At 38.4% G+C, this 12,579-nt stretch overlaps 1 protein-coding gene across 5 annotated transcripts in view; it reads right to left on the bottom strand.

Moving 5' to 3' along the window:
• Positions 1 to 12,579, bottom strand: part of KCNK2 (potassium two pore domain channel subfamily K member 2) — a 218,583-nt gene that overhangs the window by 77,622 nt on the left and 128,382 nt on the right. The window lies entirely within an intron of this gene.

Below are 12,579 nucleotides of genomic sequence, written 5' to 3'. Positions count from 1 at the left end.
AAACCAACCAACAAACAAACAAAAAAAATGGATGGCAAAGTAAATAATGAAAACAACAGAAAGCACAGAAAGGGACCCCAGCATATAAATGAAAATTTGGTAATTTATTTCAAATCAATAGAGAAGTAGATTATTCAGTAAGTAGTGATAGGATAAAGACTAAGTCACTTGGAAATAAATGGTGTCCTTGCCTCACATTATATACTAATATTTTTTGAATGGATTAAATCATCAATTATAAAGAGAATATGACCATAAAATACTACAAAAAAAGGGCAAGAGAATAACTCTTTAAGCACAACTTCTAGGACAGAATCATAAAGAATTTAAAGATAAACATGACTATACCAAAAAAATATAATGATGCTGTACGTCAGAGGAAGGGCATAAACTCTATGCAAAGACCACATGCTTTTCCAAGGGGCAGTGAGGAAAGAGCCAAACACCTTTCTTGTGGGTCTTCCTAGGGTTCCCCTTGGTCAAAGAGGCAAGCTTTCACTTAATTTGCAGGCCTGAAGTTGGATTGAATCTATAATGTTTGCACTTGTGATTTGAGATGTTGTAATTTAGACTTCTACCAAGATCATATAAAACTTGGATTACTAAAGATATATCTGTTATGGGGAAATACACATATTCATAATGATAAGGTGATAAACCCCAAGTACATTATTATTGGCTTTGTGTACCTGAGATTTACTGAAAGCCTGTCAACCAGACGACATTAACAAACAAGTTCACTTCCATTGAAAAATGTCAGGCTAAGCAAAAGAAATAAAATCTTGCCATTTGCGATGACGTGGATGGAACTAGAGGGTATCATGCTTAGCGAAATAAGTCAGTCAGAGAAAGACAATTATCATATGAGCTCCCTGATATGAGGAAGTTGAGAGGCAACGTGGGGGGTTTCGGGGATAGGAAAGGAATAAATGAAACAAGATGGGATTGGGAGGGAGACAAACCATAAGAGACTCTTAATCTCACAAAACAAACTGAGGGTTGCTGGGGGGAGGGAGGCAGGGAGAGGGTGGTTGGGTTGTGGACATTGGGGAGGGTATGTGCTATGGTGAGTGCTGTGAAGTGTGTAAACCTGACGATTTCAAAATACCCCTGGTATTTTGAAATAATACTTTATATGTTAATAAAAAAACAAAATACCCCTGGTATTTTGAAATAATACATTATATGTTAATAAAAAAACAAAAAATTGTAAAAAAATGTCAGCCTAAACATGTAATAAGCAATACTTTTGGATAATCGTAGTCTTCCTACCCTCTGAGTGACACTTACAGGTAGTGAGTAACAGAGTTAAACTATTTGGACTTACTGGCTGCAGTGTATATATTCCAGATTTAAGAGTTTTATTTAACTAATAGTAGTTCGTGAAAATCTTTGCTCTCTTAGCCAGTATTCAATGTGGAGACTGTAGTTTATGATTACGTTTATTGACAACAGCAATGATAAAAACAACAATAATTTGAAATTGCACTTATGTGGACCCTTCTAGAAGTTAACAAAAATAAAAAAAATCTAAGTAATTCTGACCAAAAATTTAGGAGGCAGAACTCTAGTACTCCACTTCCATGGAGAGAAAATTCAGGTAAGAAAAATACTGCATACTATTACTTTACTCTGATCAATTCTATATCATAAAACACTAAGTTGTATGCGAAAAAAGAAGAAATCAAATATCACAGCAATCAGTATGATTTAATTCTGTTCAGTGACAAATTATTCAATAATAACTACATGCCATTCACTGTGCTAGATACTCAAGATAGAAAGATGAAGAAAACACTAGATTTAAAAATTCAAAATTGTTAATAAAATCAAATAAATATGCCACCTGCCAAGTTTTTGAAAAGTAAGATTTTACTTTTAAGAATCTCTACACCCGGGGCGCCTGGGTGGCTCAGTGGGTTAAGCCTCTGCCTTTGGCTCAGGTCATGATCTCAGAGTCCTGGGATCGAGCCCCGCATTGGGCTCTCTGCTCAGCAGGGAGCCTGCTTCCTCCTCTCTCTCTGCCTGCCTCTCTGCCTGCTTGTGATCTCTGTCAAATAAATAAATAAAATCTTAAAAAAAAAAAAAAGAATCTCTACACCCAACATGGGGCTTGAACTCACAACCCTGAGATTAAGAGCTACACGCTCCATCCACTGAGCCAGGCAGCCACCCCTACCAACGTTTCTTTAAAGGTGCATAAATGGACAAAGACTTGCTACACAGAAAACAAGGATGGCAATATGTATGTGAGAAAAATCCCTGTTAAGACACTGCACTTAAAAAACTGTGTAGTAGGGGTGCCTGGGTGGCTCAGTGGGTTAGGGCTTTGGCCTTCGGCTCGGGTCATGATCCTAGGGTCCTGGGATCGAGCCCTGCGTCGGGCTTTCTGCTCAGCGGGGAGCCTGCTTCCCCTTCTCTCTCTGCCTGCCTCTCTGCCTACTTGTGATCTCTCTCTGTTAGATGAATGAATAAAATCTTAAAAAAAAAAAAAACAACAAAAAAAAACTGTGTAGTAGAAGTTTGGTTCCATGTTGACTTTGATCTCTGAAAGGGAGTTAGGTCTATTCAAATGTTGAATCTATGCAAAGGCCATAAGCTCTCAGTACACAGCATTTAAGTACAGATAGTAGAATAGACCCAAGGAGAGCCTGGAGTAACTCCCTACTGGGGCAATAAATGTTAATGTGCTATATCAGGAAATTCAGCAAGGACCCAAGGACAAATGAAGAGTGAGGAGTAAAAAGAGAATGAAAAAGAGAAAGGAAAAGAAACCATCCTACTCAACATGAGTCTCTAAATAAGAAGTCCATAAATAAATCAAGTGCCAAGAAATTTGAACACAATCAACACCTGCAGCAGGAATTTCTCCCAAGTGAAAACAATTTTAGGGGACAGTCCGAACTAAATTTTGAAAGAAGCTGATTAGAATATCCAGAGATTTAAAAAAAAATTTTTAATTGAAAGTATGCAATAAATAGGTACAAAATATAAACAGGTATATAAGAAAAGGAATAAATAAGAAATCTTGGAAACGAATTATATTAGCTATTTTTTAGGGAAATAAAATAGAGGAAAAGGACTGATATAGGTGAAGGAAGGACTGTGATACTGAATAATGCATATGGAACTTGACACAGAAAGGAAAAGGGATTTAAAACAAAAACACAGGGTGGGGGCACCTGGGTGGCTCAGCTCAGGTCATGATCTCAGGGTCCTGGGATTGAGCCCTGCACCAGGCTCTCTGCTCAGCAGGGAGGCTGCTTACTCTGACTGCCTCTCTGATCACTCTTTCTCTGTCAAATAAATAAAATCTTTAAAAACAAACAAACAAACAAACAAAACCAAAAACATGGGGATGCCTGGGTGGCTCAGTTGTTAAGCGTCTGCCTCTAGCTCAGGTCATGATCCCAGGGTCCTGGGATCGAACCGTGCATCGGAATCCCCGCTCAGCGGGAAGCCTGTTTCTCCCTCGCCTACTCCCCCTGCTTCTTTTCCTCTCTTGCTGTGTCTCTGTCAAAAAAAAAATTAATACTAAAAATAAAATAAAAACATAAAGAAGTATTAAGAGACAGACAGGGAGGACTAAGACACCTTAGCAATCATATATGAGTTCCAGGAGGGGAAATGGAAAGACTAGCAAGGACACAATATTTAAAAATTGTTAGCTGAGAACTCAAGAATTGAAGACCTGTGTCCTCATATTAAAAGTGCACTCTTAGTGTTAAATATGATAAATATATACCCATACCTAGACACATCACAGAGAAACAAAGAATATAGAAATAAAGATAAAATCTGTAAAGATTATTTACAAAGGAACAACACATGAGTAATAACAGTCATTGGAAAATAATGGAGTCCTGATATCTTCAAATTGCTAATAATCATTACCCTGAAATTTTATATTTAGCTAAACTATCAAAGAAGAATGAAAGGCCCTATCTTAGCATTTTCCAGCAAAGTCCAAGAAACCTTACCTCCCCCAGAAAACCCTCACTAAAATCACTATCTAGGTATGCTTGAGAAATTATGTACATCAGAAAGAAGAAAAGGAACCCAGAAGGAAAACAGCATAAGAGAAACAGAAGTGGGCATGGAAGTAGAAAAAATGTCAGAAAATATGGTCAACTATTAACTGCAAAATATGTGCACATACATGAACATACGCACAAACACAATGGACAACAGTAACAAGATGGATGGCAGAATGGGGAGTTCAATAAGTAAGCAATTTGGCTAAAATGCTAGAAATATAAAGCAGTAGCCAAAAAAATGTGTTTGAGAATGATGGTAACCACAATCATTCCAACACAAGAGTAGAAAAATAGTGGGAAAAGGAACAAAGAAAGAGTATGACATCAACAAGAAAAAGGTCCAAACACATAAATAATCACAGATTATGTAAATAGATTAAACATAGGAATTATTAGAATTTCTAAAAATATCACAGATCAGATGAAAATAAAGGGATGAAAAAGGACTTGTCAGCAAATCCTGATCCAAAGAAAGTCAACGTAACAATGTTAATACCATTTAAACAGAATTTAAGTCGAAATGTACTCTTAAGTATGAAATTAAAAAATTATAGGACTGAGGAGGCCTGAGTATAACCTGGAAAGCCTTATAGATATAAGGATGCAGAAAAAGCATTTGACAAAATTGAATAGAAATGGAGTTTTATTAACATGGTTTTAAATAAAAAAAAAAAAAACCACAATAGCTGACTTATTCTTAAGATGAAGCTTGAAAGCACTGATTTTAAGATAAGGATCATGATAAATACATCATCCTCATGACTTTTCTATTATGTTCTATTGTAAGTCAATGCTATAGGCTTCTTTAAAAAAATAAAATGAGAAAACAAAACCTGAAGCTAAAACTATTTTTTAGACAATATACTTGTCTACATAATAAAGCCATGAAAAAAAAATAAAGCCAAGAAGTTTTCTAGATTCAAAGTCAAGAAAGACAACAATAATACAATATATTTATATGTGCTTATTATGTGCTATACACTCTTGCAAGCAATTAAATACTGATTTAGTTAATTCTCACAATAATCACTGAGGGGGTAGGTTTCAATATTCTCATTTTGTGAATGAGGAAACTGAAGCATGGAAAGGTTAAATCATTTTCCCAAGGATATAGAGCTAGTGAAGTGGGAGAGCTGGGATTCAAACCCAGGTATCTTAGATCTGGTGTCTGGCCTCTAATCACACATGCCACAACACTCCTATACTCCCGGAAAGAACCAACCAGCCAATGTAGTGTAAAAGCAGAGAGAGTCAATTATCATATGGTTTCACTTATTTGTGGAGCTAACAACATGGAGGACATAGGGAGATGGAGAAAAGGGAGTTGAGGGAAACTGGAGGGGGAGATGAACGATGAGAGACTATAGACTCTGAAAAACAATCTGAGGGTTTCGAAGGGGCAGGGGGGTGGGAGGTTGGGGGAGCCAGGTGGTGGGTATTATGAAGGGCACATATGGCATGGAGCACTGGTTGTGGTGCATAAATAATGAATTCTGTTATGCTGAAAAGAAATTAATAAAAGAAAATCTAAGGATCTCAATAACATTAGCAATAAAGATAGCTAAAAATAAATATAGATAATATGTGAGTATTTTATGGATACAATTACCCCAAAATTTGCAAAATAAATGACATAAAAAGAAACCTGAAGATATGAAGATATATGTGTTATTTTTACTTAATTTACGCTAAATACAACTGCAATAGATATTTTGAAAGCATTTTCAGTGGGATTTTATGAACTTTTATAAAAGTCTGTGAGAAAGTAAAGGACCAACAATAGCTAAGAAATATTTGAATACTTGGGGAGAAAAATGAGGTGGGAAGGTATGTCCTACATGATATGGAAACCTGCTATGGCTATTAAGAAACAGTATGAGTAAGACATTGGGTTACTGGACAGGGAGAGGGAGACAATCACAACAGAACAGAGAGCTCAGAAACAGACCCAAACATATCTGGAAGCATGGGTATCTGCCAAAGGGGGAGAGAAGATCAACGCATCAACGAATGTTGATGAATGGGAGTGCAGAGGTGGCTTCCTGGTGAGACTGGAAAGGACAATAAAGGGTCTTCAGCTTCTTGTATTGTTTCATTTAAAAACAGTAACACGCTGAAAAAATAAAATTAAACAAAAAAAAAACCCCCAGTAACAACAGAAACAGCAAGAAGCAATGTTAAGATACAGTGAAAGTGGATGGATAGATGGTCATGTGCATATGACTCTTTGTAGACATTACTACTATTTGAAATACTGCACAATAGTAAAAGCAGAATAGCTATAAATACATTTATAGGTCAAGAAGACATTGGACAATATTCTGCTCCATTTCTTATAGTTCTCTGAGAGCTAGAAATAGAAAGTTATGACACAGAATTCTATCTCAAAACATTCAATATCATACTTAATATTAAAGCACAAGAGGAATCCCCCTAAAAATCCAGAGGGGTGGGGTGCCTGGGTGCCTCAGTCATTAAGCATCTGCCTTGAGCTCAGATCATGATCCCAGGGTGCTGGGATCAAGTCCCGCACTGGGCTCTCCGCTCAGCAGGAATCCTGCCTCTCCCTCACCCACTCCCTCAGCAGTATTCCTTCTCTCGCTGTCTCTCTCTCTCTGTCAAATAAATTAAAAAAAAAAAAAATCCAGAGGGGAAAGGACATCCATTTTACAACTCTAAAATAGTATTATTTTGCAAGTTCTAGCATGAGCAATAGCAGTAAACATAGAAAAGGAATAATTATTATAAAAAGAAAGATATATATATTAGTTATGGGTGGAATTAAATATCTAGTAAATACAAGAGAATACTGAATATTGTATAGAGAAAAGCTCATCAAAATAGCTGAAGGCATGATACATATGCAGAAACCAACGGCATTATAATATTTGAGCACTACTTTAAAAGTGCTAAATGGGATGGAATATGACTTATTTATAGTATTAAGGGAAATATGAGATACCTGTAAGTCCTCTGATCAAGACATACACAAGAACTTTAGAGAATAGCTTGAGCTACTGTAGAATGGGATGGAATAACAGAAAAAAAAATAGAATAAGGGCAGGGATAGCACATATTTTTTTTTTAATATCACAAGTAGGTTGGAAATGGAATGATTACTCAATTGGAGTGCTGAGCAAACAGATTACTCTTCTGGAGGGACAAATATTTCACCCTGTGTGAAAGCAAGTACCATGCAGATGAAAAATACGAATAAGTTAACCAAACTTAACTACTTCCTTACTGAGCCCTTCTATGTTTCTTCCTCTGCCTCAAACGCACACCCTACCCCACCCACTCTTTACCTGGCTCACCCCTAAGAATCCATCATTATTTAGGTTAGCTATTAATTTCTCCAGGAAGCCTCCCTGGAGTCCTTGCTACACACCACCAAGACTGACTTTGACCTCCCTCCTGCATACACATGTTCCTATCCAAAGACTTTTCTCACCAGATTGTAATCCTCAGTTCTGCAATCAGAAGTTCTGTAAGGTTACGTACGTACCATGTCTTAGTTACCACTACCACCCCGGTGCATTTCTACTCGATGTCTAAACAAATTGCCCAAAGCTCCTTTTCTACTGTCTCCCCTTCCTGGCAACCCTCTGCATTCTCTTCTGGCAGCTCCTCATCCTAAGGGCTGAGGTTTTCAAGAGAACCTGATGAAGTTTCAGAGCTTGCATCTAGAATGTTCTCAAACAGCTGTTTGCTTATGGATCTCACCGAAATGGTGGCGTTATGAAAAGAAGCGGCATGAAGCCATCCCTCTTCTCTCTTTAGCCCTTAAAATCTCTTCTGCACACAGTGTGTCTTCACGGGTTTTATTTATTGCTTTGACTTCTGAATAGTACTTTTCCTTTCAAGATAATCAGACTGGCAAGTGTCATTTCCCTCCCAACAGTAGCTCAGGGTTTTGTCTTAGTGGTGACCAGCAGATGACTCCAGTGGCAGCTCACTTTGTCTTGCCACTGTCTCATGGGCACAATTCCAGGACCCAACACAAACAGCCTCGCCACTACCATCGAGGCTTAAATCAATCACCCAGCCAGAGTTCTCAAATCTCCCTCACGCCCGGGTCCTAAAGCCTCCTGGTTTTGTAGGTAGCGAGGCGGATCCCTTCAACACCACCCTTTGGTTCCCTTCCCCTCTTAAGAGTTCCACGGCCACTACCTCAAGGCCTCAAAACAGCCTGAGGGTGGCCTTTTCTCATCCAAATCTGCCTCAAAATAGTTCATCCTCCCCAAGGCACAGCACCTGCCATCTTGAGACTCCTTTTCAGTGCTAGATGTTCCAAGGTCTTTCTGTACAAATCGCCTCTGCTTATTCTTCCATATTCCTTGTCATACAATCGTTCTACCTTCCAGTAACACCAGAGTCATGATGACTTGTTGAAGAAAGTGAGCCCATGTTTCTGATTCTTTAGGTGTTTCATGTTGTTTGTTCCGATGGTTGCAACAATTTGGCCCTTCAGTTACCATGTTGAAATCCTGTCTGTCCTTCCGCTTTCCCCTTCCAACACCCAGCATCCCTTCCTCTTCCAACCAGGTGGGATCTTGCTTTCTTTCAACAAATAGTACTTCCCATTGCCTTTGGAGGAATTATGCATTACTCTAACATGAATTCTTGCCCTTTAATCATATGCTTTTCCCTCTCTTCTTGGTGAAAAACTTCTTGGGATTCTGTTTTAGAATTTTTTTCTTTCCTTTCCATGTCTGGTGTCGTGCTTTGCTTAGAGCAGATGTTCAAGAAAATTGGTTGAATTGAGAATATCTATGGGCTTTCATTAATATCTCATTTTAAAATTAAATAGACTTACTCATATCTAAATTAATCTACAGTAGGATTCTTTTTTTACTGCTTTTAATTTTATTCAGGACTGACAAGGAAAAGAGAAGTTCTTGATCTGGGCAAACTGTATTTTAAAAATTACCTCTGAAAATAACAATTAAAATATTACCTTAGTACAAAACAACTTAAACTATTTTAGATGCAGAAAAACATTAATATCATAGGGCATAAGAGTAAGATGTTGGAAGTAGGTGAGAAAAGGAACAATATAAATTCAGCATGTGCTCGCTTAGCAACCTAAAAAAGAGCAAGCCTTTCAGAAATTGAAGTGAAATGATAATCATCACATCTGGTCTTTTTAAAAAAGCTAGTTAAAGTCACAGCTTTGCTATATAGCAAAGAACCCAACCAAACACTGGAGAAAAAAAATATGTCTCCAGAAAAATGTGATCCTAATTAAAAGACAATTAAATCGTGTCTTGATAAAAAGATGTATTCATTTCAGAACTTTCACAAAGTTGTACATTGTTCTTCCAGATCACTGGTTTTAAAACAAGGGTACACATCAGAATCACATATGAAACTTAAAAAAAAAAATCCACCCCAGAACAAGTAAATTATTGTCTTCCACTGGGAGGGGAGGGGAATGTGTACATGTATGTTTAAGTATCTACAGAAGTGGTTCTGATTTATACCCCTGTGATAGGGGCAGGGTTTATGGGTCTAAGCCATAGGGGGAAGGGGCTCTTTAGGAAAAAGAATACAAAATTAGGAAGTAAACCCATGTAAGTGGGGAACAGGGGTCCTGAAGCTTAACTGTCATCAGTCTCAAGTAAGTCTGCCTCTGTCTCTCTGTATTTAGGATGACCTTGATCACAGCACCCCTTTAGACTGGCTATGGCATTAGTCTATTACTATGTTGTTATTACCAATAATAAAAAATAATGAAATAATTTTCATTGCAAAAGAAAATAAGGGCCAACACTATTATTTACTGAATATTGCTCTCTCACTATGTGCTAGATATAGTGCTCATCCCTTCCTGTGGACACTTAACTAAACGTCCACAACCCGATGAGATTAAGCACAACTAATTATCCCTGCACTCTGAATGTGGGAACTGTGGCTTATTGATGCGAGATACTGTGTTCAACCTTAAACAGATAGCTAACGTCAAGACAGAGACTTAAACTATTAACTCAATTGCTTAGAGATAAGTATCTGGGATCGAGACTATAGATATTGTTTTTCAAAGTTAGTTCTTCTCGGTTCTATAGCCACTGAGTATGGATTCACACCTGGACATGGCCACTATTTGACATTCTGACATACAGTGACATTTTGCCACTATTTGCTGTTTTACCTAGTTAGACGGGAAAAGAAAGGATAGAGGCATCAAAACAAAGGTGTCAGTTAAAGTCACTAAATCAAAGGACTGTTGGACATTTTAACTTCAACATCATCACACTTTGACTTGGCCCAGAAGCCGTGGGCCTGCAGTTCAAACAGTCTTTCACAAGATGGCTCCCTTGCTATCCTCAGTTGCTACTTATATAATAAAAATCCTACATCGCAATTGTAAAGTTGCAAATCTTTAGGAAGTTATGTATTTCTCGTTGGTTTCTGAGCCTTTCTAAAATCAGGACTATCTGATTAAATTGCTATCAAGCACTTTTTGTGAACAAGATTCTTTTATATTACCTATACTGAAAGCTAAAAGTTGAGAGGAAATTCCCTTGGCAAAGGAATTTTGCCCCCAAAATGATAATAATCTATCTGTGCATTGTTGCCTAACTCCCCCAGCTTTTTCTTTAGTACATTGGAAGTACATCCCATCCTTTTTTCACCCAGGCAAGGATGTGCTTGGTGAGGGTGTGGGAGGAGGGAGAGAGAGGTCTTGCCAGGGGAGAAGTAAGGGCACATTTAGTCCTAAAGTGCTGCTCTCCATTCCCTGGTGAGAAGAGCCCCAAGTGAAGACAACCCAGGAGGAGGGAAACAGCTTATCTCAAGTCTTTCTCAGTTTCCACAAGCCTCTCACAGCGCATTGAACTGGTTTTAGATTTAATTCTGAGTTACTTTACAGATATGCATTTTTAAAATATTTATTTTATTGTATTTATTAATTGACAGAGAGAGACAGCAAGAGAGGGGACACAAGCAGGGGCAGTGGGAGAAGGAGAAGCAGGCTTCCCGCTGAGCAGGGAGCCCAATGAGGGGCTCAAACCCAGGACCCTGGGATCATGACCTGAGCCAAGGGCAGATGCTTAACGACTGAGCCACCTAGGAGCCCCCAAAAAGATCTATTTATTTTAGAGAGAGGGTATGTGGGAGCATGAGTCAGGGAAGGGGCAGAGAGAGAGAGAGAGAATCTTAGGCAGACTCCCCGCTGAGCGAGGAGCCCAACACAGGGCTGGACAGATCTGACAACCCTGAGATCATGACCTGAGCCGAAACCACGAGTAGGTTGCTCAACCAAATGAACCACCCAGGAGCCTCATAAAGATATGCATTTTTGATAAAACATGACCACTAAATGTTGGCTGACTATTTTGTCTGATGCTCAAGCCAATAAACAGAGATCTATTCAAGGTGTAATGAAGTATTTCTATAAATGGCTGCAAATTCATGTGCTATTTAACTAGCTATGATCCAATTCTCCCTTTATCCCAAAAAAAGAGAAAAATGACCCAGTAGCACTAAAGAAATGGAGAACTACTTCTAGTAAAAAATATGAATGATGAGTTGTCCCACTTTTTTTTTTTTTTTTTTTTCAAAGAGAGAGAGAGAGCTTAAGCACACATGGGAAAGGGAACAGGCATGGACAGAGGGAGAGGGAAAGACAGAATCTTAAGTAGGCTCTATGTCCAGTGCAGAGCACCATGTGGGCTCCATCTCAAGACCCTGAGATCATGACCTGAGACAAAATCAAGAGTTGGATGTTTAACCCACTGAGCCACTCAGGTGCCCCAAATTTTTCCATGTTTTGAGAGAGATTATAAATCAGGAATCTGAGCTTCTATGATAATAACACATTTGCTGGAAATCATACTTTTAACGGTTACTGTTAAAAGAATTTTCCAATAGGACTTTCAGTATAATTTGATGTCATATTCCTGACCATACATGGTAGCAAACAATAAACTACAAAAGCAATAAATAAGGAGGCCTGGCATGCAATTCTTGATCTTGGGGCCATGAGTTCTAGCCCCATGCTGGGTGTAGAGTTTACTTAAAAAACAAAAAACAAGTCAAAAGAAACCAAGCAACAAATAAAACTGTACCACCTATCAGCAAAGATTGATCAGCGTTTGGTCAGACTCTTTTGAGCTCTCTTTTTTGATTAAATCTTGGGCTCCTGTGTCCTTCCTTAAGTTCAGTTCTAGCACGAATCCTGCTAAGTCCTTTTAGACAGACTCCCCCATCCTAAAGATCATTCTCCACAGCCCATCAGGTTCCTCATCCTCTACCACTGCCAAGGTAATCTCTGAATATCCAACAGCCTCTAGCAAGAATCTTGATGGTTGTTTTAGCCCAAATTCTCCCTTACCCCTAATGTCTTCTCCTAGTAATTTTCTATTCACTGACCTCTTCCCTGCTCCTTGGCTATAAATTCCCACTTTGCCTTGTTGTATTCAGAGTTGAACCCAATCTCTCTCCCCGACTACAAAAGTCCACAGCACGGTCCTTATACTTATGGACCACATAAGTATTTTGGACCACAATGGTCCAAAAGAAAATTTGTCGTACCTTCTTT

Source organism: Lutra lutra, chromosome 15, assembly GCF_902655055.1.
Source record: "Lutra lutra chromosome 15, mLutLut1.2, whole genome shotgun sequence".
Lineage (NCBI taxonomy): Eukaryota > Metazoa > Chordata > Mammalia > Carnivora > Mustelidae > Lutra > Lutra lutra.
Note: the sequence above shows the minus strand (reverse complement) of the source record. Positions and strands in the feature narration are given on the sequence as shown.